General features: G+C 41.0%; 1 protein-coding gene across 1 annotated transcript in view; it reads left to right on the top strand.

Annotated features, from left to right (window-relative positions):
- Positions 1–22,122: 22,122 nt before the first annotated feature.
- Positions 22,123–27,390, top strand: part of Scel (sciellin) — a 98,919-nt gene continuing 93,651 nt past the window's right edge. The window contains exon 1 of the mRNA XM_059274314.1: positions 22,123–22,183. The gene's annotated coding sequence lies outside the window, so the exon portion shown is untranslated. The remainder of the gene's footprint in view (positions 22,184–27,390) is intronic.

Raw genomic sequence — 27,390 nt, 5'->3', positions numbered from 1 at the left:
CTCTGTTACTTCAGTCTAATGTGATTCCAGATGATGCCAAAGGTGCTTTTTGTTTTTGAAAGAAGGATGCTTGGGAAATTATCAAAGAGAGGAATGTCTTGAATGATTATTTTAAAACAGTGGTTCTTGCTAGGTGGTGCTGGCACACGCCTTTACTCCCAGTGCAGAGGCAGAGGCAGACGGATCTCTGTGAGTTTGAGGCTGGCCTGGTACAGAGCGATATCCACAGAAACCCTGTCTTGAAAACAAAACCAAAAAGAAGCAGTGGTTCTCAATCTTCCTAATGCTGCAACCCTTTAATACAGTTCCTTATGTTGTGGTGACCTCCAACCATAAAATTATTTAATTTCTACTTCATAACTGTAGTTTTGCGACTTTTATGAATCATAATGTAAATTTTTTTTAACATAGAGTTTTGCTAGAGGGGTCATGACCCACAGGTTGATAACCACTGTTTAAAGGAGTCCCAGGAGGAACTGCCCTAGTTATAGGAAATAAGGAACCCATGGAATTGTTTATTGCTACCACATGCTTCATTAAATACTATTTTTTATGATTTTTGGTTTTGAAATAATTTCATACTTAAAAATTGACACGAATAGTATTAAGAACACATCTTTACCCTTCCACTGGATCCAACTACTGCCACCATTTTACTCTATAATACTCATCTTTGACAGTTTGTTTTCCTTACCACGTAGCAACCATTATATGAATATGAAGCTGTGCACATCACAGTCATTTCCCCTGTATCACTTGTGCCCTAGACATTTCCTAAGAAAGAAATATTCTCTTTCATAATAAGAATTCGGTCTACAATTAAGTGACGGTAACACGGATGCACTGATGTTTCAGAGCTACTGTTCTTTGCAGTTCTCACCTCCTTACTTTGCTGCGCTTTCCCCTCCAATGTAGGACGCGGCCTGTGCTCAGATATTTCCATAACCTTCAATAATTATCTTCTGTTTCAATGACATTTTGAACATATCATTGTCCTCTTTTTTACTTAAATATTCCTCTTTGGTCTTCCGATTTCTCTTGGTTGGAGTCAAGTATACATTCTACACCAACCCCTTCTCCAGTGACAATGTGCCCTTCTCAAGGTATCCCATGTGGAGTCAGACAAAGGCCGTCTGCTTCTTACTGCTGGTCTTAATAAGGTAGTGAAAGTGTTGCTTAGTTTTCACCCTGTGTAACTGCTTTGTTTTTAACTTGAAATTAATTAGCAACATGTGTGGTAAGACCCTTTAAGTCTGTGCCAAGTTTCTGGTCTTTATCAAAATCTCTTTTTGGATTTAGATCCAATCTTCCTTTTGATACTATGATAGTGTAAAATGATTTTTCAATCTCTTTCACCCCTGACATTTACTTGCCAGCACTCACTCAGCTATTTACCTTAAGCAAGAGAGCTCCATCCCTCTCCTTCCCTCCCCTCTCCTTCCTTCCCTGTAACTAGAGTTTTCCTGCCAGGCCCACAGTCAGGACAAATCTCTCTCACCTGCCAGTCCCACAGCCGCTCAGACCCGACCAAGTAAACACAGAGACTTGTATTGCTTACAAACTGTATGACCGTGGCAGGCTTCTTGCTAACTGTTCTTACAGCTTAAATTAATCCATTTCCATTAATCTATACCTTGCCACATGGCTCCTAGCTTACCGGCATCTTCACATGCTGCTTGTCATGGCGCGGCTGGCAGTGTCTCTGACTCAGCCTTCCACTTCCCAGCTTTATTCTCCTCCTTGTCCCGCTTATACTTCCTGCCTGGCCACCGGCCAATCAGTGATTTATTTATTGACCAATCAGCAACACATTTGCCATACAGAACATCCCACAGCACCTCCCCTCCCCTCCCCTCCTCTTCCCTCCCCTCCCCTCCTCTCCCCTCCCCTCTCCTCTCCTCCCCTCCCCTCTCCTCTCCTCCCCTCCCCTCTCCTCCCCTCTCTTCCCCTCCCCTCCCCTCCCCTCCCCTCCCCACTTCCCTCTAGTTGCAATGCATTCCCTTTTTTAAGCCATGTTTGTGTGACCCTTCTTTCACAGCAAGGTTCTGGCTTTCAGCTATACAAACTCACTAATTCGCTGCTCGATCTTATAACATATCTGAATCGTTTCACCATCATGTCACTTGTATCACTACAATAAGTAAATCTATTTTACATGTGTAAATTGTAAAAATAACAAATTTATAATAAGTGAATCTATTTTAAAAGGCATTTTGGGAGCTGGAGGGATGGCTCAGTGATTAAGAGCACTTGCTACTCTTACCATAAGTTTGGATCTAGGCATCTCCATCAGACCATTGACAAATCTCTGTAACTCCAGCTCCAAGGGATCCAATAGCCTCTTTAGCCTCCATGGGTACCTACACACATATGTGTGCATATACATACACAGAAACACACACACACACACACACACACACACAACTAAAATACAATAAAAATAAATTACTTGTTTTTAGTTGTATACCCACCTCTCTCACTCCATAAATATCATTTTAAGAACAAAACAAGTTTCTAAGTTATCAGTGTGCACTCCTGTCTATTCCATTGGCCTGAAACTATAAACTTAACCTGAGAATGACTAGAAATGGTTTTCACTCCAAAACCCAGGCTTCTTATATTTGGAACATTAATATGGCTGAGTGGTGACTGATATGTGTGCATGTATGTTTACATGAGAGTGCACATGCAAGTGTGCATGTCTACATGTATGCATGCATATGTATAATAGCTATTGGTAAGTAAAAATAGTTGTTTAAAATTGACTTACTATTGTTTTTTAACACCCAGCAAAACAGTGAGTTCTAGCATATTGCTAAGTGTAAAAAGCCAGTCTGGGATGGCTACATGTTGAGTGATTCCAACTTTTGGGAAGAGGTAGAATTACAGGAACAGTAATTATAGGAATGGTAAGATAAATTTGTAGTTTCTAAGGCTTGGGAAAGGAGGCTTCGGGGATGAATAGGTGGAGCAGGATTCTCGGGGCAGTGAAGAATTCTGCATGGCCCTGCATGCCTGAAATGCATCTATAAGAAATGTATATGTAATAATCACCACAAAAGAGTAAAACTCGGGATTAAATCACACATTACCAGCAATTATAAAATCAAAAGATTATTTGGGAGAGAGAAATGAGAAGCTAATATCTGTTCATTTAATTTTTTCTGCCATGATACCAAGAAGCTACATAAAAATTCTCCGAGGGGTTTTTGTGTGTTCCAGGCTCTGTTGTGTTTTAGGTAAACCTGGAGATGGAGATAAAGGCGTGGTGCTCAGACATCCCGGCTGAGTATCTCAGGCTTGTTTTCCAAATGAACATGAAGAGCAGTGGGAGATTCTTTCCCCAGCTCAGACCCAGGCTTTTCAGGCTCACTCCCTGTGTCAGCTTGTTCGACTAGACCTGGAACACAAGCACTCTTTCCTAGTACCTCCCTCTCCGCACTCACCCACCATTTCACTATCTCCCTTTTCAACGCACTTTCCACTTCTCATCTCAACCCCCACTCTCCTTCAGAGTAGTGTCATCTCTTGCCTAAAATCATCTCTTGCTTCACCCTCCGAAACATTCTCACCAAGGTTGGATTTCTGTAACCAGGGTAGTCTTTTGTAAAGAAAAATAAAAGGCTTTAGGTGAAGCAAAACATAAACACACTAAAATGGTCATGCTTTAATTATGTAGTTCAATTCAAATTTATGTTTTTATACACTATAATCACTATTTAAATCACACAGATGTAATGAAGCCTCCGATAACCCAGAAACCTCCTGTGTGGTCCTGTTGCAACATCCTGGCTTTGGCCAATGGGAAGGGAAAGTGCCTGATAAATGTAGGAATCAGTGTCTCAATTTACCTTCTGTGGGAGGGAGGTCAATCACATTAACATATTATGCTAAAGAGGCCTGAGAAATGTCTCATGTAGCAAGGCAGCCATAGGCTCATTCACAATTCTGTTAACATAGAAGAAAGGGAAAATAAATTGTGATGGAAGCCTAGTAGCTTCTGCTACAATATTATCATCATCATATTTTCCTAACTCATAAAATTTTATTTCACAATATATTTAGCATTTTACATTTTTTCAATAAAGTTAATAATCACCCACTCCACGTCCTACATGCTTTTTCTTAGATGTATTTCTTGGAGTTTCATATTCTAAGCACTATCTTCGTTTAATTTTCTGTGTGGTCTATGTTACCGTTCAGACTCACTTCTTGGAATCCTGGCCAATAAGCAGATAATACCCTGGCCTGCCCAGTGTCCTGATGTCATCGTATGTAAAGCCCACTTTAAGAGAAAACTCTCCCTCCTCCCTGCTTTTTCTTTACTCCCACGAGCTGTGCACCCCTTTCTTTCTCCTTCCCTCCACTCTTTCTTCCCCTCCCCCAAAATAAACTTTCCATGTGGACATGTGTCTGCATGGTGTGAGTGGCTTTCCACCACTCCATGCCAAAGCCCCCCGAGTCTGTACAGCTGGCGTGTGTCCCTCACTCACCGGGGCACCTTGGCCCAACCAGCTGAGGCCTCCTGTGCACTGTATCATAACAGTCTATAGAGGGTAATGCAAATTGACTTAGTATGTTTCTTTTATGTATTTATTTATTCTTTTAAACTAACACCATTGCTTGGTATATTTGTGGGTGGTGCCTACATAATCTGTGTAACACAAAACACACAAAACTAGAGTTGTCAAAAGTAAATTGTAACCAGCGTGTTTTTTATGCTGGTGGGAACGTGCACTCAAGCGTGTTTTGGGTAGTAGTTCCTTTGTGCTTGTCTCTCAGCTGTGACGTCTAAGGTGTGATCCCCCTGCCATCTTGTCTGTTCCTCCCTGTCACCATCTGATAGACAGACTCTTCAGAGACAAGTTTCCTCTTCTGTCTTATGCAGGTCCCATGATGTGTAGCTGATGTTTACCTATGAGCCCTTCTCTCTCGAGCATCCTCAGGAGATAGAAATGATGATTAGAGGGTGAAGCTGAGAGGCTAGTCTTCAAAGGCTCTGCACTGGAGTGGGCTGGAGAGTGAGAAGGGCTGTAGACCATTGCTCACCACTATCTTTTGCTCCAGCACACAATCAGAAATGATCACAGTGTCCCTGTGCTAATGTCCCAAAGGTTTTCTATAACTGCTTTCTCCTCTATCTTTCTTGTTTTTCAGCTGGTCATTATGGCTTAGAGGAAGTGGCTGATTTATTTCATTTGCCTCTCCCCATGGATGGCCCACTCCATCTTCCTTGTTACAAACTCAAAATAACAACCATCAAAAAAAAATTCTTTCAGTGCTCCACCTGTTCCATTCTGGCTTCCAGGAGGGTCATGCATGGTTCACAAATGATTCACAGACCATGAGAGCTGACTCCCGTTGAGAGTCAACAAGGCCCAGGATGGTAGCACAACTTATTTCTGCAGGCTACATGATTCATTCACCCGGCATGGGACTCCTCTGTGATGTCAGCAGGGCAGTAGATTGCACAAATAAGCAGACCACATGTTATGACAGACAGGGAGTACCTTCAGCTTGAATCTAGTAGGAATAAAGGTAAAAGATGAGACTGGAACCAAGTTCTTCCTCCCAAGCCCTTGCTTTTTCCAGTGATTGCTATGGCCTGAAGAAGGACAGTGGTATTTCTGGTATTCCACAGAGTGAAGCCTGTGAGGAAAGAGGAAAGCAGGGTTATTCATGTAAAGTAGCCAGTGTTACATCCATGCCTTACCTGGGTTAGTCTAAAATCACTTGCCACTGTAATTTTTTTTTTTAAATCTTACAGGTATCAGTAGCAGGGGAAGTCTATAAAGATTTCAACATAAATATGGATTTCGGGTAAGTACAATTTAATAGTAATTTCCTTTCAAGAAACTCTAGATAATCCTGTGCCTCTGGCTGAGGAACTTGTTCTCTGTGCCACACCTCATGGGGAAGACTCTGCTGCCAAATTCCCTCACACAAATCCCCAAAGAATGCCCATGAGAGTGTGTTTGCTAGGCCCTGTCAAGTTAGTCTGTGGAGGGTGGGTCAGCACACAGGGCAGGCTGCATACCTTTCCGGGGAGACCCAGGAAACTGCCCTGCAAAGCAAAGGGCAAAAGAACTTGGGAACCTCAGGTGTTTACTGGAGTTAGGAATTTGCCTGAAGGTGTCTAGAGTACCAGTTTCTTTCTCTCTCTCTCTCTCTCTCTCTCTCTCTCTCTCTCTCTCTCTCTCTCTCCCTCCTCCCTCCCTCCCTCCCTCCCTCTCTCTCTCTCTCTCTCTCTCTCTCTCTCTCTCTCTCTCTCTCTCTCTCTCTCTCTGTAAATGGCAGTTGTTGGTCATTATTTTAAAATAAGTTCTTTTACCTTCAGAAAATGACCCCCTTGACCAGTCATCTGTCTTACTGATGTTTACTGTGATATCTTTAAATTATCCCATAATAATTTTACACATTTACAGGCATATGGAATGACATCTCAATGTGTCAACCATGTGTGATGATCAGATCAGGGTAATTGGTATAATTTATAACCTCAAATACTTACAATTTCTTTGTGTTGGGATCATTCAAAATCATCTCTACTATTTTGAAATATTGGTCTTGGTATTGAAACATTGTTAATTAAATGTGCCAACCACAGTTACCTCACTGTGCTATGGAATATTAGATGTTACTTTTCCTGTCTAACTTTGTCCCTGGGCCTGTTGACTTTCCTGTCTGACTCACCCTCTAACCCCCATCTTTCCCAGTCCCTGGTAACCAGAATTCTGCTCTTGGATTTTGAAGCTGACATTTTAGTTTTCACACTTGATTGAGAACATGGCAATATTGGTCTTTCTGTGCCTGACTTGCTTCACTTAACAAGACTGACCAGATTTTTAACATTTTGTGATGGGCCTCTACTCTTGACAAGTTACAGTTATGTGAAATGTGATGGTACTCCTTCCTTTTGCTCTCAGGGTACTCCAGGAGTGCCTGTAAAAGCTCACCATTTTCGAAGGTTCTGCTGAGAGGACAAAGGCAAAGGCATGTATCAAGCGCCTCTTTGGATTCCACAATCTTGTTTCATCACCATCAAGTATTGTATTTATTATGAATTGCCTCATCAAAGGGACTCTTCACAGTTTTTTAACTATTGGAAATCATGAGAATGGGGGCCAACCATAGCCTTTTAAGATTGTGGTCAGGGGTAGGATGCCTGACAATTTACAGTCATTCCCATGGGTCCAGGGAACTGTTTACACTGACTGGTTAAGAGAAAACTCACCAATCGAAGCAGCCTGTGTTGTGTGAAGGAAAGTGGGCAGTTGCAGATGAACCAACCTCGGTTCAGGATCCTGGTGCAAGGCACTGGGAGGGCCTGTTTGGTCACGGCACCAGTGCTATATATTTGGTGACATTATTTACCGGGTGCAAGAAAACACAAGTACTGAAAGGACCAAGCAGATGCCATAACAGACTGCTCAGTCTTCTCTCAGAGATCAGGCCTCAATTTCAGTTTCCTGAGACTTGAGCAAGCAATTTCTGGGAGGGCTATGAATACAAGACATAGTCCTTGCAGTAGCTCCCTTTCTGCACATACTCTGACTGCTCAAAGTTCAGCCAGATGTTTACTGTCTGGGACCCCTCACCAACTTAGAGTTATGTGCATGAGTCAAGGACAGAGCCTAGACCACTGAGCCAGCCCCGACAGTCAGTATGTGCTTGGCCAGCCAGCCCCCATGGCAGCTCAAGAGCAAAGCCTGGGACTTGTGCTGGACTGCCCCTCAAAGTGATAATTGTAACCACCAACCAGTAAATTCAAAGGTTACATACCCTCACCCAATTAAAAGAGAACAGAGATAAAAATAAGCCAATCAGAGTTGCACCCATGCAAAATCCCCCCAACCCCCCTGAAGGGCTTGTGGTTTTTGCCTTTAAAAAGCTAGCCTCACAAAGAAAGAGCAACTCCTCCCTGCCTCACTGTATTGAGTGTAGGAATGAGTTCCCTGTCTAGACTTGTATCTACAGAATAAACCTTGCTGTTGCATTCTGGACACCTATGGTCTTCGGTGGTCTCTTTGGGGTCATGATCTGGGCATAACAGTACAATGGAACCCACTATAAGAGTTTTTATTAGGGAACAGAAAGGGTGGAGGTGGGTAGACCTACCGATAAGAAAGAGAGAGGGGTGCGCGGGTAGAGCCTGCTTTTATAGGTCACCTCGAGCATGCATATATGGGCTTACGCGACTATGCCACGAATGTGCATAGATTACGTGATCACGCTTTGTGCAGATTACGTGACCACCCTGTGCACAGATTACATAGGATATAAGGCTCTGGAGCGATTAAGCATTTTGCTTGACTGCTGACAGTGCATACACAGTCGTGTGACTCCAGAAGTGGCTAGGAATAATAACATAGATTACACCCATTTCTGTAAGTAAATGGGTCAGTAGTGGTGGCCTACATTCACACACAGAATGTATGAAGAATAATAATTGATTCTATAACATGGACACAACAACTTAAAAACTCCCCCACCTCCCCGGGTCATGGCTTGCCATTGAGACTTTGATGGCTCTTTCTTTTAATGATGGAGTCTAGTTACAGTACTTATCAAAAGCTCACAAAGAAAACATTAACGGATGAAGAAGCATGCATTGAACGTCTCTTTATTCCTCTGTATGCACCTTCATCTAGTTGATGGTCAGGATTCTGGGAAAACAAGTCGAATGAAGTGGGTGGGTGTTCATGTAATCAATATTGGGGTGCTTCCTATAAGCAACAGACATGTGGCTGTGGATGGGAGGGAATTCAACCTATTTTTCTGGGGCCCTGCTTTGGCTCTCAGTAGCTTTGGACATGGTCTGAGCCATCAAACTTCACCAAGCATCCCACAGTAGAGAAGGAGCATGGAGTCCAGTGACTTCACTTAGCAGGCCCCGTGGTTGTGGTTCCAGGCATCTTCAGATTCATGCTGTTGCATAACAGAGATCAAACATGTACACTCCCCAGCCTTTCTCCGTAGGGTTGGCCATGGGTGTGTGAAGTCAAGACTCACTACCCGTTTCTGTGTTGCAGAATGATAGTTAGGCTGGATAGACAAGTCAGGTGATGTAGCTATGTCAGAGGGGGAGGGAGAGCCAAAGGCTGGTGAGAATTTGAGGACTGACTTTTCAACGCAGAGACTATGACTTGAACACTTCTCCCAGGCATTGTAGAGCACTGTGTGATAGGAAGCAGAACAGTGTGAGCAGCAGTAGAAATGTTGAGAGGCAGCAAGCTCCCCCCTTGGCCATTTGCCTGATGTGAAACTCTAGCTACATTTTAAGGTCTCTGAATCTCAGGGTTTTATTTCATTCCTGTGAGTTGAAAATGATGATAGTATTTTGCAGTGTTGATATGAGATGCCATGAATCTGTAATCTTAGCACCAGGGAGGATGAGGCAGGAGGACAGCCAATTTGAGGCCAGCATGGACTACATAGGGGAATACTGCCAAAGAAAAAAAAAAGAAAGGAAAATAGAAAGGAAGAAAGGAGGGAGGGAGGAAAGAAGGAAAGGAGGAAGGGTTAGAGGGAGTGGGAAGGAGGGAAAAGGGAGGGAGAGAGAAAGGGAGGGAGAGAGGGAAGGAGGGAGAAAAGGAGGGAGGAAGGGAGACAGGGAGGGAGGGAGGGAGGGGAGGAGTGAGTGTAGGAGGAAGGAGAATTAAGAGAGAAAAGAAAGTTGAGAGGGGTGAAATCAGATAAGGCATGAACGGCTAGAAGCTTGCTGACATAGTACCTGGTACAGATGTGACCCACAATTTTGAATGGACAGCGATATCACTTCCACACAAACTAAGTTAGTGAATCTTATTCTAGTCTCCCGGACCACTCAGAGGCTCATTATTATTGTTTATAAAGTGAAATATTTGCTCAATCCTATGCTCCTTTTCTGCTTTAACATTCCCCTCACACAAGAAGGGAGAGAAGCAGGAGACAGTCTTTCAACAGGACTGGTCTGCACAGATCAGCGCTTGGCCAAGTATCGGCAGCTCTGGCTGTGGCAGGGCGTTCGGCCGTACCCACTCTTCCATGTTGCCCGGGGCAGCTTCACAGTACAGTGGCAGAGCTGAGGTGTTTGCATTCGGCCAGCATAGCCCCAGACAAAAAAATTTTCCTGAAAAAGATTTCAGGTCTCTGGCTGAGTTGCACATGAAGAGGCAACACGTTTATTGTCTGGTGCTGTCACATGAACCCATGCCTCATCTATACTGGAAATCAAGTGTGTCACGTTTTATTTCTAATGTTAGATTTGAAGGCTTCTTAAGTTGTTGGGAGGAGTTTCCCCTGATGGGGAGGAAATATTCTGAAAGATTTTTTTAATAACATATTTTAAACTGATGAGCGTTTTAGAATCTCAAGTTGTTATATTGTTTATGTAATGCTTATATATAGATATGTGTACTGAGTCATGTTTTAGCCTGCCTTCACCTCCTCTATATCGGGTATTAGTAGTAGAACTGATAAAAGTTAAATTTTGTTTTTATGAAAGACACAGGAATGTAAACCTAAATAACCTTCCTGGATAAAATGATTATTAAGTAGACACAATGGGAGACAAAATGGACTCAAAGGTGAAAACATTAAAACGTATCAAAACTTTAAAAGAGTACAGGATACACAAAATAAAAAAGCAATTGGGACGGGGGAGATAGTCAGCAGATAACAACACTGATCACATGGTGGGTAGAATTAGATCTCTGGAATCCACATTAAACTCCGGATGTGATGGTTCATAACCACAATCCCAGCACTTCTCTGGTGAGTGGGGAGCCACAGACAGGAGGTGGCCTGGAACCTTGCTAGTGTGGAGCATAAGCCGTAGCAGTAGAAACCCCTCTGCCTCAGTAAGCTAGAAGGTGAGAACTCACAAAGTTGTCTCTGATTTCCATAGACACATGGAGGCAGGTGTGTGCCTGCACACACACATACACACACTCTCACATACACACACACATAACCACCCCCCACATACACACATATACACACACACATGCACACACACGTACACACATACACACACACACACACACATATACACTAACACTACAACTCTCACATTATTGAATCCAACTATTTTCAATAGCCTTTAGTTATAACTACTCCAGTAAGAATAGTTATACTCTTGGTTGGGAGAAATGGTGTAAAATTAAAATGATGACATGGTAAGCTTATGTAAAAACTTCTAAAAACCAACATTTTCTAGGGACACAATTAGAGAATTTAATTAATCACAGATTTGTTATGGTAAAGGATGACTCATTATTTTATAATAATACTTGGGAGATTTGAAAGTTTCAGAACTATCTGGAAGTACAAAACAAAATCAGGTTCATTCATTTGATTATATAAAGCACAGGGACCGGGGGACACTTTGAAGGTGGATTGTGAGGAGGATTGTGAACAAAGGAGCAAGCAGGCAGGAGAGGGGCGGGTGTGGGGAATGGAGGGCTCTCACTGAGTGTGGGAGGCAGGGAGCCAGGTCACAGTTTTGGGTCACTCAGGTGGTTTGAAAGAATGAGTGTGAAGTAAAGGAAAATTGCCACAGAAACACAGCATGAGAGAAGAGGACTATGCGAGCCACGTTTCCCTAGTCAGCCAAGTCTTGGGACTTCAGTTTCCTTCCTAGTGGCTTCTGGGCTTTTTCCTCATTTGTCCTAAGTAATACTAATGCATTCGAACAATAAACTATCTCTGAGACCTGGCTAGGGTGGGTTTGAGAAGGACTCAAGAAAAATAAACTCAGATCCACGTTCAAGTTGCTTACATCCTCATAGCAAAGACAGGTACAGAGAGCACTCTCAGTGTGTGTGTGTGTGTGTGTGTGTGTGTGTGTGTGTGTGTGTGTGTAAGAGAGAGAGAGATGGGGGTAGATATGTGTCATGAATGTGATAAGGATGTATAAATAGAAGTTTTATATATATATATATATATATAAATGGAAGTATGTACATGTATGTGCTTATGTAATATATGCAGTTTATCATGGTTTAGGTAGTATGTTTCTCCAAGATTCCCAAACTACATTTCCAGTCTCTTACATGGTTTTGAGTATAAAGTTTTAGATGTGACCATAATTACACCATCTACTTTAAGTTAAAGGTCATAATAATGTGTTCTATTTTGTATTGATTTACTCACTCAAATTATTATGTGCATTTTGAACTTTTATTTACTAAATGAGATGTTTAGCCCTTTAACTTATGAAAATTGATGAAGTTTTAGAGAGCTTGGAAATACATGAAAACATGATAGGTGCTGTAGGCTGAATAGTGGCCTCCTGAAAGATGTTCACATCTGAATTCCAGATCTGGTAAATGTGCTATTTTGATTGGCAGAAGAGAATTTGCAGATGTGATTAAATTAGTGAGAATGAGACAGGGCAGTCATTCTGGACTGTCATGATAGGCCCAATCTTTTTTTTTTTTTTTTTTTTTTTTTTTTTTGGAGACAAGGTTTCTCTGTGTAGCCCTGGCTGTCCTGGATCTCACGCTGTAGACCTGGCTGGCCTCAAACTCACAGAGATCTAACTGCCTGTGCCTCCCAAGTGCTGAAATTAAAGTCGTCCACCATCACTGCTGGATGATAGGCCCAATCTTATCACAAGCATCCTCATAAGAGGCAGACAAGAGGACCACTGTCGGTAGTAAGAGCTGTGATAACAGAGCTAGAGGGTGGAATGAGATCTGGAAGAGATGCTGACAAAGGGATGGAGATGATCTCCAGAAATGAGAAAAGGCAGAGGAAGAGTCCCCCACCCCCCCTTGGCGCTTTCAGAATAATCTAATCCTGCTAACATCTGAACATAATCCCACTGAAACTAAGTTTTAGACATTTGACCTCCAAAATTGTAAGAGAATGAAGTGTATTGCTATGAATTTGTGGTGATTCATTTATGAGCACAATGGGGAGTCAAAGCAATAGTAAATTATGAGAGGGGAGATAAAGCAGATTTCAAGAAGGCAATGCAACCACTGTTTGCAGTATTGGAATGCTGAAGAAGAGTGGTTCTCAGTACAGAGAAATGCCAAGCTGGTCAAGTAGAAGACAATTTGAAATACCAGTTGTCATCTAAAAGAAATTAACTATGCAGTATGTTAGCGAACGGTGCCCTCTACATGGACTTCTCTTATTGATTTTCTTGCAATCCTCTTTCAGTCAAAGGTCATTATTAGTCATTTGTAATGCTCTCAGTATGCCCCAGGGGCTGACTCTTGAGATGATCTCCATGCACCTTTGAAAATCTGAATTCAGTCATAGCATAAACAAGGGTATTGTCTAAAGAGTGTTCTTACATTCCTGATCTTCTCAGGCACTCTGAGAAGTATTTCTGTGTATTAAGAAATCGAGTGCAATAGTAGTAGTTCATTAAGAGCTAATTTTTAGATGACACCTATTCTGAGTACTTTTACCTTTTCTTCTTTTTATTTATTATTAATATTTTGAGATAGAGTCTCACTATGTAGCTTTGGCTAGCCTGGAACTCACTATGTTGAACAGGCTGGCTTTAAACTCATAGAGATCTGCTCACCTCTGCTTCCTGAGTACTAGGATTGAGTCCTGAGATTAAAGGCTTGTGCCATTATGCCCAGCCTAAGTGTTTTTTCTATGTTAACATAGTTGATACCCAGAATGATTCACATAAGGAAAGCAGTACTTTATTATTACTGTTTCACAGATGAGAACAAGAAGAGGCATTGACTACATAAGTTAATGTAAGTAGTCTTTGTCAGAGGCTGACACTGTTGGCTGATAACTACGTTGACTCCACTACTACGATCTCCTAATGTGGTATGTTATGCTGGGTTTATTACGTAAAATGGTTAAATTCTGTAGCAGAAGAATATAAGGAGTTCCCTTGGCATAGAGAGAAAGGGGCCAGGTTATGTGTTTACTGGCTGGTAAGGATGAATAGGGATCATAAGTTACACAATAAACATATTTCAGGTCACAAGAATGCTGTTAGAAAAGATATTAGAGACCTAAGGTCATAGGATGTGTTGGGACACCAGCAAGAATTTGATATGGCTAGAGCATAGGGTGCATGAGAAATAGCAGAGGCTGATTCTATGATAGAAGGAAAGGCCTTTTAAAAGGCAGAAGACCAGCTTTTATGCATTTCTCACTTTCCCTACTTCTATCTTCTATATTGGCTGAAATGTGGCTGGTCAAGTAAAAAACGAATATTAAGTCTTCCACAATGTAGGCTCCACCTCCTAAAAGCTCCCAATATAGGATCACCAGTTGGGACCAAGCATTTCAAACAGGAACCAGTGAGGGACATTTTAGAGAATACTTCGAACATTTCTATTCTAAATTGTCCTCTATTGCTAATTAGTGACTCGTGTGATGTCCTTGAACAAGACCCATGGGCCTCTAATGTTGGATGGTGGCTGACCCATAGACCCAAGTGGATCTCTCAGAGGAGTTAACGAAGGGACCAGCAACTCTGATGAACTGGTAGCAGGTAGAAAGAAGCAGGTAGAGTATCAGAGTCATGAGCATGGGACATTCATAGAGTTGTTTTTGGGCCCCCAGCATTCTTCTGGATAACTAGTGATGTGTTTTTTACAAAGTGACCAGAAAAACTGTTTTAAATTTTAATAGATATTTTTTGAGAATTTCAAACATGAGCACTGCATTTACATCACTCCTGCCCCTCCCTCCAACTCTTCAGTCCCCTTCCAAGTTCATATCTCATTTTGAATTAATATTGTTACATGAATATGCATGTGTATATACATATGTTCACATATGTACATATGCATATACACACATATATACATACACAACACACACACACACACACACACACACACACACACACACACACACACACACACACGTAAAACCTGCTGAGTCCATTCAGCTTCGCTCACGTCTGCATGTGAAATTTTACTTGTCATTCAAGAAGGCTAAGGAAACTATCTTTTTCTCTATAGTCTTGTGAATCCTCATATAAAATCCTCAGTGCTGAGCAGGTTCATTCAGACAGATCCAGAGTTAGCCTGAATGTTGTGCTAAGAAGAAAGGATTATGAAGAAAGGCAGAGGACAGAGGGATTATAAATAGAGGCAAAGAGTGTGCTATGTGTATGTGTGTGTGTGTGTATATATATATATATATATATATATATGAAAATGTCTATAAATTTCATGTATATATGAAAATGTCATAATCAAGTCCTTCCTTTTGAACAATAAATATGTGCTGATTAAACAATTTAAAAAGTGATGGTATTAGAGAGATGGGTCAGCAGTTAAGAGCACAGTTTCTCTTACAGAGGACCCTGGTCTGATTCCCAGCACCTACATGGTGATTCACAACCATCTGTAACTCCAGTTCCAGAGGATCTGATGCCTCTTTCTGATTTCTGTGGGCACCAGGCTTATTTGTGGTGCACAGATGTACATATAAGCAAAATACTCATAAAATAAAATGAATAAATATAATTTAAAAGTAAAAAAATAACAATTAAAAAATGTTTTTGAAAAGTGAAAGAATTAAGCCTAAACAGTGCTGATCTCAGACAGGGCAATAGATAGTATCTCTGTGTGTGTGTGTGTGTGTGTGTGTGTGTGTGTGTGTGTGTGTGTGTGTATGTCTGTGCCCATGTGTCTGTATATATGTTTACATGCATGTGTGTGTGCACGTGTGCATATGTGTGTGGAAGCCTAAGGCTGACATTAGGTCTCTTTCTCAAGTGTGTTTCACTTTAGTTTTCAAGACAGTATTGCTCATGGCATGAGAGCTCATTACTTCAGCTAGACTGGCTGGTCCAAGCTCTCTAGGGACCTACCTGTCTTCTTTGTCTACCCTCAGTGCTGGAGTTACACGTGCCTCTGCATCTGGGCTGTTCATAAGTGCTGGGGATCAGACTTCAGGTCCTCACACTTATATGACACAGACTTTACTGGTTAAGCCATCTCTCCAGCCCTGACAGTATTGCTTTGTATCCATGCACTGTGAGTTCCAAGATGGTTTGTAACAGTCACCAAGCATTGATGATGGATAAGAATGAGATTATTTTTATCTGGCAAAGTCCCAGAAGGCCTGCTTCTATAGTAGAATGTGCCTGCATGACCATCAGGCTACCAGGTATCCCAACTGAGATTCCAGGTGGGTCTTACGTGTATAAATCAGTAGTTCTTGACTTTATAGAGAAACTGGGTGCTGAGAAGAATCTCAGAGAAGGAAGACACTTGGGGCTCACATATGGTGGCTCTGCTGTTACTATAAGACAGCCTTTACCTATAATGCTCACCTTTACTATAATGTAATAGTCATATCTTTTTCTGTAGTAAACTGTCAGTTCTAAGTATTATCATGTTGGGCTTTGTGGGTCTTCTCTGCAAAGGTGCTATTAGTGTGATTCCAAGAACTGAGGTTTCCAGAGCTTGACTTTGATCCTTACAACCTGAAAGAGTCCTGAGTGAGTCATCGGAAGACGAATTGAAAATGGGAGTAGGCCAGGTAGCAGTTGATTGAAGTAGTTCTCTCAAGACTGGAAAGTCTGAAAGAGGTAGCAACAGTAGCCTAGAAGAAGGGAAGTTCAACCAAATAGAGATGTAGAATTAACAGTGTGGCTCAGTGACCGACTAATTGGATGTGGTTAGAGTATAAGGAGACTATGAGGAAGGAGGCAATGATGATGTGGATTTCAACATTGGACAATAAATATAGCTATGATAATTATTATTTGAGCAATATCTATAAAATACTAAGAAATATTTGTTTGAAGAAAGCAGTGAGGATCAGAGCTAATTTTATATTCTTCCAGGTAGAGATAGAAAAATCCAACAATAAAATCAGAACATAATTTTCAAAAAGATATAATATATATATATATATATATATATATATATATATATATATATTCAACTTCTGTTAGGAAAGAATACCCTTTGTTTGGTATCAATGAAATCACTTACTGTTTATGCTCATTATTCATTCATTCGCCCAGATAACACCAAGTGCTACTATGATCAAGAAGCACTACTGTGGTGTACATGGAGTCCTCTGACCTCAAGGGGCTTATCATGTAATTCCATTGGGTATTTGGCATTAGAGAAATTTGTGTAAAGTAGAAGAGTTTGATAAGAGTTGAGGACAACCATAAAGAAAAAAATAAATTATGAAATAATGATCACAGTTTAAAAATAAGACTGTAATTATATAAATACTTTGCTATTCCATGTTTTACAGTGGAAGGAAAAGTAGTTCATTCTTCTAGTCCCTATGCAGTTTTTTTCTTCACCCTGAAGTCAGGGTGGCTGAGGCATATTTATAGACTAGCACATGACTGTCTACAGAGGTCATGAGACTTGGTCATACACAGATATGCACAGACTGAAAAACTAGGATCTCAGGGACTGCCTTGGAAACATATTTGGAATTTCCATGCCCCTAACCATGGTCCATATGTATTAACCAAATAATTAATGTTTATAAAATTTTAACTAAAGAAGTTATAAGTCAAAATTAGTGTCACGTTGTGCCTGAAGTAACTATGTTCTGTCTAAACAAATACTGCAAGGTTCCTATGAACCTCGTCTAATGTTGATGTAACTGGGGTTTTGCTTTTAAAAATGCTGTACCCCTTGAGGGTGGCACCAAGAGACATTGAGGCATGAGCCTACTCTTGGTCACTGGCAAAAATGAAAGGACTCATATACTCTTAATTTGTTTAATAATATACTCTTAACTGGCTTAATCAACATGGTTGTCTGTATCTTTCTCATGTGAATTTATTACTGGTAGACACAGGAATAGAAGGGGGAAATTAAAACTTTGAAGTAGGGGTTTTCAACTTCAGTACCAAAGAAAGAGAGATTAGCTACAGATCTCCCTTATCCAATTATATCAGTTCCCCTTTCTGCCATTAACTGGACCAGCTCTGCCCTGGATCTCCCAAACCAGAGCTGTGTTCATCATAGAGAAGATATCTGTTACTTGTTTTGAGCTTGAAGAAGACACAGAAAGCAGCAGAAATTAAGGACTAAGTTTTCCTGGTTCCTGCTGATGTTGTCTCTACAACACAGGCTTAGAGTCTGTTCAAGGCAAAAACACCTTGATATGATCCATCCTGTTGGTAAAGAGATAATCATTACAAACCACTATATCAAGAAGAACATGGGCTCAAGGGGTAAATAATTTGCTCACAGTGAATACTGAGTCCACAGGAGATTAAACCCAGGCTCCAATGTGTTGGGTTTTTATTTTATTTTATTTTATTTTATTTTATTTTATTTTATTTTATTTTATTTTATTTTATTTTATTTTATTTTATTTTATTTTTGCTCTTTGGGGGCCCGCCACCCAGCTCCCAAATAAATACATAGACTTATTCTTACTTATGAATGCCCAGCCTTAGCTTGGTTGTTTCTAGCCATCTTTTCTTAAATTATCTCATCTACCTTTTGCCTCTGGGCTTTTACCTTTCTCTATTCTATACACTTCTCTTTCCTTCTTATTCCATGGCTGTCTGGCCCTTGGAGTCCTTCTCTCCTTCTCCTCCTTCTTCTTCTATTTATTCTCTCTGCTTGGCATCCCCACCTGTCCCTCTCCTGCCTAACTATTGGCCGTTCAGCTCCTTATTAGACTAATCAGGTGTTTTAGGCAGACACAGTAACACAGCTTCACAGAGTTAAACAAATGCAACATAAAAGAATGCAACACATCTTTGTATCATTAAACAATATTCCACAGCATGAACAAATGCAACACATCTTAAACTAACATTCCACAACATGCATGGGTCTGTGCTGTGCTCTCCCACTGGCCTATGTCAGGATGGCACATGAAGTGCATTAAGCAATACATCAGCTCTGGCAGTGCTGGCAGCAATCCATTAATTATGGCATCTATCTACTCCTAGGCAGGAGAAATTGACTCTGTAATTACCACCCTAATGATGTCTTTTGTGTTAACAGGCATATAACATTTATTTCGTTCACCTGGAAGAAAATTGAAGAGTCCTCTTTAAAAAAAAATCCCCAAAGTCCAGGAAAAATAGACTAGAGATCATGATTTGTCTTTATCAGTTTTGGAACATCTTTGAGATGAGGAGGTAACAGTAATTTAATAACAATTATTAAAATAATGTGTGAAGGCTTCTTAGAACAATGCTTAGCACATAGAAAGTACAATACATGTGCTTTCTCTTTCCAATATTATGTAGAATAAGTGCTCACCAGAGCTGGTACTTCCTTAGATATAATATAGAGACAAAACAACATGGCATTATGATGTCTGAAAGACATGGTCCAAGGTATACAGTAGACAGGGCTATGGTGCAATCTTGTTGAGTCCAGATTGCCTTATAAACTTCATTCCATTTCTCCAGGCAGCTACCACCAATCATTTGGCATAGCCACCTGACATAAAACCTTTGCCATTGCAGCTTCTGAGCTTACATTCAGAGCCCTCGGGAACTCACCGTGCAATGGGTCTGACCAAGCCCAGTTATTCTAAACATCTTCAAGGCTTTGCAGTTCAGGCTAGAGTGAAACTGAGGTCACGCCTACCAGCCTACCACCACACCCAGACACTTTCATGTTTGACCTCCTTACACTCCTTGGAATTCTCAAGTTTTAGATAGTCACACTGAAGAATGCCTCTTTAGTACGAAAAGGTCTCGGTTTTGCTCAGGTGTTTAGAATGAGTCCTCCTTTGAATCAGAGTTGAAAGACACTGGTTTTGCTTGGTAAACTGGTTGTCCTGCTGCACAAGGGAGATGAACCACTAATTACACAAAGAAGAAATAGTTTGTAAACTGAAATACGTCAACTGTATCTTGGACAGCTATTTTTATTTTAAACTTCAACATGAGGTAAAAATCCCATTTTTGTTTCTTATATTTTATGAGGGACAAAAGCATATATTTAAACATTCTATAATGTAAGTTACTACTTGTCCATACAAAGTAGTTTGGAACTGTTTATTCCCACAATTTTAACTAAGCTCTAATGCTGACTATAGCTTTATTTTATTTTAAAAAGCTTTTCTTTATTTTTGATATTCTCACATGTGTATACAATGAAATATGATCATACCTATCCCTACTGTTTCCCTTTAAGTCTCCTACCATGTCCTCTTCCAATTTTATGTATTTTCTCTTTCATTTTTTGATAACATACTAAGTTCAGCTAGTGCTGTTCATATGTGCATGGGTGTGGGACCATCTGCTGGAGCATGGGAAACCTCCTAGCTGCCCTTTCCTTAATAAACGATTCTCCCTCCCCAGTAAACTGTGATGCCAATAACTCCTCAGTATGGGGTGAGACCTGGAGACCATCTACCCCATCGATGAAGGGGATTTTGAAGGCTTGATCCTGCATTAGATCGGTCACATTTTGTTTTCCAATTTTTTCATGGGGGTTAGCAATATCCAACCTTACTCTAATCAATGTTTATCACTATGACAAAAATTTAAATTTTATTTTAAAAATAGTTTAGGGGGCCGAGGAGATGTCTCAGTTAGCAGAGAACCTGCAGTACAATTGTAAAGACCCGTGTTCCATTACCCAGCATCCATGTAAAACGTGGGTGTAGTGGGGGTGTCTATGACCTTAGTCCTGTGGTAGTAGAAGCAGAGACAGGTGAATCCTTCGAGATCTTTGGCAAGGAACCCTGTCATATAAAATAAGGGGGAGAGCAACTGAGAAAGACACCTGAGATCAACTTCTACCATATGACATGTGTATATGGATGCATGTACACCTGCATGCACATGTGCGAACAGCCTCCACCCTCACATATATATCTAAACGTGTACAAAATCACATATAAATATTTTATGTACATCACAAGTCACAGCTGTATGTGTCACTGTGAAAACTATCTTTGCTTTAGATTTTCAAATCCCTCAGCCTAGAATTAAGGAACGATCAGGAAGTGATCTCCTGCAATCAGGAAGTGATCAGCTGCAAGTCATCCTGCAGTTGCCTCGCCCTCCCACCTGGATGTTTCTACTTCCTGTTATTCTTGTCATAGGCACAGCCAAGCTGGACCGAGGTTTTTAGGAGTAGTCTTAAGGAGGCTAATTGTTGGTGTGCTGACGAAGTAAGATGACCCAGGAAACATAGGTGATCCAGTTCCCTCTAGCAGCGTTCCACAATGCTAAGCTTCCTCAAATCCTCCTCGCTGTTATGAAAGGTACATTTCAGTGTCTGTGAGAGCAACCAACCCCCATCCGGGATGCTCGTCTGTGTCTCATGCCCTCCACAGCAGAATCAGCTTTGATGTAGGAATCTATGCCCCCATCAGCTGTAAGAGAACTTTTAACCATTCTTATCACATTGAAAATTAATTAAAATTGTATTTTGTGTGTGTGTGTGTGTGTGTGTGTGTGTGTGTGTGTGTGTATGCTTGGATATGCATGTTAGAGTCCGCATGTGGTCAGAGGACAGCCCACAGGAATCCGTTTGCTCCCGTCACCGTGTGGGTCCTGAGGATCAAACTCAGGCCATCAGGCATGGCAGCAGGCACCTTTACCCACTGAGCCATCTTGCTGATTCTCCTTTAAATTTCGTTTTTTAAAAATATATTGTGAAATAATATAAGGAAGAAGATTCTTACATTTGGGGTGTGATATTCCTCTGATGTCTCTATAAAAAGTTCCTCGTGTGGAATTTTTATAATGGATTCCTTCTGCATTTTCTGGTCCCAGTGTTCCTGCAGATATTCCTTTCCCAAGTGAGCAGTGCACTCCTCGGACACATGTCTATGACCTCACATCCCAAGTAGTATGGGGAGGGAGGGAGGGATTCCTTCTACCACGAGTTTTTATTTTGATTTTTAAAAGCTTATTCACCAGTGGTGGGCTGGGACACCACCTTGCTAGTATTGCGTGTTGTGGGTACCAGTTAAAGGAGGGATAGCAAGAGCATTTGGGGCAGAGCACCAAAATTATATGAAGAACTCACCAACAGAGACAGTAGGCCTGTGAATGAGACTGTTTTTGTTGAGCTGGTATTTGTACAAGGCGACACCCTCTTTCACACCGCCTACCTCCTCCCTGCGTGACTCAGTGTTGAGAGAGAAGCCTGTAAGCTGTTCATTAACAGAGTCAAGTGGAGGTGGGAACTGCACCTAGGAAACTCCAGGTGCCCATTTGTTTCAGCCAGATCCACTTGGGGAATCACTGTGGGCCAGTTAGCCAAGAGTTTTGGGTTTCTGCACAAGAAAGGTAAGTTGAATTCTACTTGCAAAAATAAACACAGCTGCTTTGCTTTTTGTGCATAACTTTCTCTGCTTTCTCTCCAAACGATTCAGATCAGGGCTGTCTGCATTATCTTTGACTTGTTTCCAGCTAGATTTTGACAGCCTCTGATGAGTATTCTGTACGCCCATAGCTCTGCACTTCCAGTTTCCATGGCTTTTAACTTGGCTATAGTACACATCACCGCGTCACAGAAATGGAGAGCCCTTTGAATTTCCCGTGGGAGCTGGCAGTTTTCGAGCTCTACTTCACATAAAGATAATAAAGCTCTCAATCAGCACTCACTGGTCTGTTTTCTCCAGTGACTATAAAATTGGTTTATAAAAAGATCTTCCTGTTTTCACAGATGATGTTGCTAATGAAATTTTAAACTTTATTGATTTACAAATAGTGTCATTTTTTTTTTCTCAACTGTGACAAACACTGCAAACCCACTCAACCTCATTCTCTTCGGGTAGGAAAATCACCCTTGCTTATGTGAGAGAACTGTGGAATGGTGTGGAGGAAGGATGGGGTGACATGGTGACAGGGGTCTGTGTGCATGTGTGCATGTGTGCATGTGTGCATGTGTGTATGTTAGGTTCTGAATTAGCTTGAGAATGGATTAAAGAATGCAGAGGCAATTTTCAACCTCTCTGCCCATCTTACGCCTAAAAACCCAGCTGGCTTGTCTGCCTCCTCCCTTTTTTCCTTTTATCACTTCTGTTTATGATAGAGTAGTGGGAATAAAGCACAGCTCGTAGTAGCCGCCCCTTCCTCCTGCAAACCCAGCCGTTTAAGAACTAGAGGTTTCATTGCTTTCTTGACTGACTGAGCCACCAAAGTCTCAGTGGCTGAGACGCGTCAACGCTCAATTCTCAAAGGCTTACTGACGAATTTGATGACTTGTTTTTTTAACATGTGTAGGCAGTAGGAAGCCCAAGGATAGCATATATGGAGTGCAGTTTTGTTTTTCATGAAATTGAAAACTGGCTTTCACTTCTGTAGATGACACAGAGATGCCCTTTCTGACACTAGCCATGCTCTAGTAATTACAATATTGGAAAAGCTAAGCAGTTAAGAGTTTACCGAGACATTTTAATTCTAAATGTCAAGACATACAGAGAATGCACGGAAACAGGTCAGAACTTTATAGCAATTTAGGTCTATGTACATCTTAGCATCTCATTGGTATAAATTTTCAACTGGAAGGGAATTATGGGATCATCTAGTCCAGCCTTTGCATTTTCTTTTAAAAACGTATTTATTACTGTTATTATTATTAGTGTGTGTATGCATGTTTGTACATGTGTGATATGTGCATGAGTATGGCAGTGTGCATGCCATAGCATGCATCTGGGATCAGAGGACAATTTTCAGGAACCGTTTCTCTTCTTCCTCCATATTGTGGCAGCATCTCTCTTCTGTTTCTGCTGTGTGGTGTATTGCAGTCTAGCTGGCCCATGAGCTTGGAGGCAATCATCCTGTTGCTGAGTCTTAGTTCACTGCTGAGGTTACACACATGTGGTACCATGTTGGCCTTTTTACTTGGTTTTCAGGGATCAAATCAGGTCTCTAGGCACTGAGCCACCTCACTGGCGTTACCCTTTGAATTTTCTAGATGAAGACAACAAAGAATAAGTATTAGGCAACCTTCCAGGCCCGGAGCAGCAGAACCAGATTGTGAAGTCAGATCTCTGTCATTTGCCTTATTATTAGATTTTCTCAATGATTTTTATAAAAAGTAGTAATAAAATGAACTATGCTCTATCTTTATAAAAGGACTGCAAGTGATATGTAAACAAGTATGCCCAATGCTCTTGCAGTGTATGTGGTGTGATTTTGACATAGAAATACAGTTCTATTTTGTGGTGTTTGGACTTGGTCTTTTTATTTTTTTATACTTGTTGGGTTAAATACTAAGCACCAACAGTCCTTTGGCATGAAGTTGTCTGACAGACATGTGCAGGCCATAGTCTGGCCCTCACAGTCAACGTTCTCCTCACCTCCACTGCCTTTCCATGGGCTCTGTTTCCTGGGCTGTCTTCTCCGACTGTCAGAATTCTGATTGCTCTTCTTCAGAGAGTCCCATTCCTGGGAACTTCGTAAACAAAACAGAAGTGTGCTCTGAGTGACTGACTACATACTGTGGAATGAACTTCGTGTGGTCCCCCAGGCAGTTAACTCAAGAAAACATGATTTCAGATAGCATCTGGTATGGTGGATGCATTAACTCCAAGCATTCCTTAAGAGCAAGAAGATTAAACTCTTTAGTCCAGGAGTCTTAGAGAGAAATCTTAGTTGTTTCCTCCAGTTTTTCTACCGGCAGTATCCCTCTTCTCAGCCATTTGTAGATCCTTTTCTATTTTCTCATCTCAAGAACTTTGAAATCAATAATGGTTGTAGGTATTAGTTCCTATATACCTACCTGTAGCTGCCTAGTGCTCCCCGTTTGCCACAGTGCAAAGCTATTATGATTTCCAGATTTGGGCGAGGCTCTTCCTCAGGTATGTGCTTTGCAAATGGCAGCTTGATTTATTATGCTGGTTTTTTATGTCAGTTGCCAAATTCTTTAAAGATACGGATTGTCCTTTTATTGTGGTTGTTAATTGAAAGAGTGAATTTTATGTTAAAGGGCAATAGGCTCATATCTAGACAAGAAAACCAGTAGTTCTGACTGCTCATTGTAATTGCACACTCAAGAACTCTAAAAATCTAAATAGTTTATCCTTAGTCTCTAAACCCAAGGTTCTTGGCTCTAAAATGTTAGTAAATCTCCTTTATGTGGACATTCCCTTAGAAGACAATGAACTAGTTATTACGTTTGTTGCAGCACAGACATCCTGGGACACTGCAGCAGGCTTCCCAAAGGTACATAAGAATTACACGGTAGCAGAGTATGTCTGCACACAAAACTAACTTCACTTAAAAGATCTGTCCCATGAATCATTAAGGATGCTGTGTGTGAAAACTTAAAAGGCATCTGTACGCAAGAAATTCAAGGGGTTGTCCCCCAGATAGGCTTGACCTTGAATCAACCAGAAGTAGAAATGGTTCATGATAGGACTCAGATGACAGGTAACTTTTATGCGATTGAATGCTTGTTAATGGGTATTCAATCAGTGTCTCTGTAGGATGAAATGGACAGTTGTCCCAGGAATCAGGATGTCACGTGGGTGATATGTCAAATTATCCCGTAGCAAGGATCAGCAGAGTTTCATGTATTAAAACCAAGAACTATCAGAGAGTCAATTTTATGTTAGGGTGTTATAAAGATAGAAAACCAATAACATTCAGAGATCTGGATAGCAAAAGATTTCATTTGTGCTAAATTTTGGATTCCTTTTTTTATCATCAAGATTCCCACTGCTAAGCTTAGGTTCCTGGCCTGTGGGAGAAAGTAAACAGCCCATTCCTAACCATCTTAATAGACTAAGTCCAGGCCAGCTAAAAGTCTGCATTTCTTTCATTGGGTAAAACTCAACAGAGATGTTTACTGTGGTAAAGCCATTTGCAAATTAACCTAAGGGGCTTGTCAAAGTGGAAATATATAACTAAGATACTTAGAACTATCTATTTGTCTTCCCTTTCCTAATGTTTCAAGGTTTTGGGGTAATAATAGCTCTTTGAGGACGTCCTTCTCTTTACAGGTCTGTCATTATTGGGTCTCTCTTCTTCTTTTGAAAATAGTTTTACAGCAGTCGTCCTCTTCCTATTCTTAGGATTCTGCCTGTCACACTGATTTCCAAGGAACAAAGTACCTAGGGCTTCTTTATAAACCAAGGTGTATACCACTCAGGCCAATGCCATTTACACTGTTTTTCTAGATAGATTTGCTGTATTTCTACTTTCCATTCTGCAGATATTTGTCCTAGGCTAGTGTTCTCATTGCTTTCCAAAAAGCCATTTCCATGAATGCATTAGGAGTTCACTAACTAGGAAAAAGCTTCTGGAGTAGTTAACCTATCCAACTGCTACTCTCTGCGGATCCCATAATACTTGGTAAAATGAGTTATGAAAATCTGCTCCAATTCCTGCAGCTCTTGACCCACCACAAGGCTCTGCTGAAAAGGGACTGTTATTCTATTACCATTTCCTTTAGTCCAGTAACTTTCCACTCACTCCCCCGCTTTAGTTTGCTAAGTTTCTAATACAGGAACTTTGGTATTAGGTTGGTCTGAGTTTGAAGCTCCGCTGTGTAATTCACCAGCCCTGTAACCCCAGGCAAACTATTCATCCTGAGATAATGGTTTTTCAATGCCTGTCCTAGCTTTCTATAAAATGACTCTGATGTTACTTTAATCATAGCAATTGCATTAGCTGCCTTTTGTTGCTGTAATAGAGCACCATGGCCAAGGTAGCGTCAAGAAGATAGAGTTTACATTGGCTTATAGTTCCAGGGGATAAGAGTTCCTGATGGCATAGTGGAGGCATGGTGGAGGGAAGGAAGCTGAGAACTCATGTCTTCAATGGTAAGCACGAAGAGAGCAAACTGGAAGTAACAAGGCTTTTTAATCTCAATGCCCATCCCAGAAATGTACTTCCTCCTGAAAGGCTGAACCACCTAAACCTCTACAAATAGCCTGGTAACTGGGGAGCCTGCGGGCAACATTTTCATTCAAATGTCACATTCCACTCCCTGGCCCCCAGAGTGTCATGGCATTCCATGTAGTTATGGGATAAGGATAATCATTGTAAACTACTGACCTAAAAATGTGTGAGTCTTAAATGGGATGATGTGCATAAAACATAAACTTGTTACCCTATGACCAGGTTTTTTTTTTTTTTTTGGCTTGCTTTTTCAGTTTTCTTCCTTTCTCCTCTGCTTTGTTAATCTACTTTCAGCTCTACATTTTTTTCTTTTCTGTTTCACTTTCCATTCATTCCTCTTTGTATCTTTTCCCCCATCCAGTCTAATTTTTTGCTCTCATAATCCTAAGAGAAGCTAACAGAAAGAGACAAAGGCATTGTTACTTCAGCCAAGAGGCATTTTATCCTTGGGTAACGTTTTTTATGTCTATTTTGTTGAGAAGACCCAAAGATGAAAAAAGAAATTGCAGCTGAATTGGGAGGTGGCCTAGGGAATTCCAGAAGCTGAGGGAGTTGGGGATAGGCAAGGGGAACAGTTAATTGATGGACATGAAAGCTGCCCTAGGAAATGTCGTTATTAAAAATATAAAATACTGGGGATGTAC

This window comes from Peromyscus eremicus, chromosome 9 (genome assembly GCF_949786415.1).
Source record: "Peromyscus eremicus chromosome 9, PerEre_H2_v1, whole genome shotgun sequence".
In the NCBI taxonomy this organism is placed as follows: domain Eukaryota; kingdom Metazoa; phylum Chordata; class Mammalia; order Rodentia; family Cricetidae; genus Peromyscus; species Peromyscus eremicus.
This window is presented reverse-complemented; position numbering and strand designations above follow the sequence as displayed.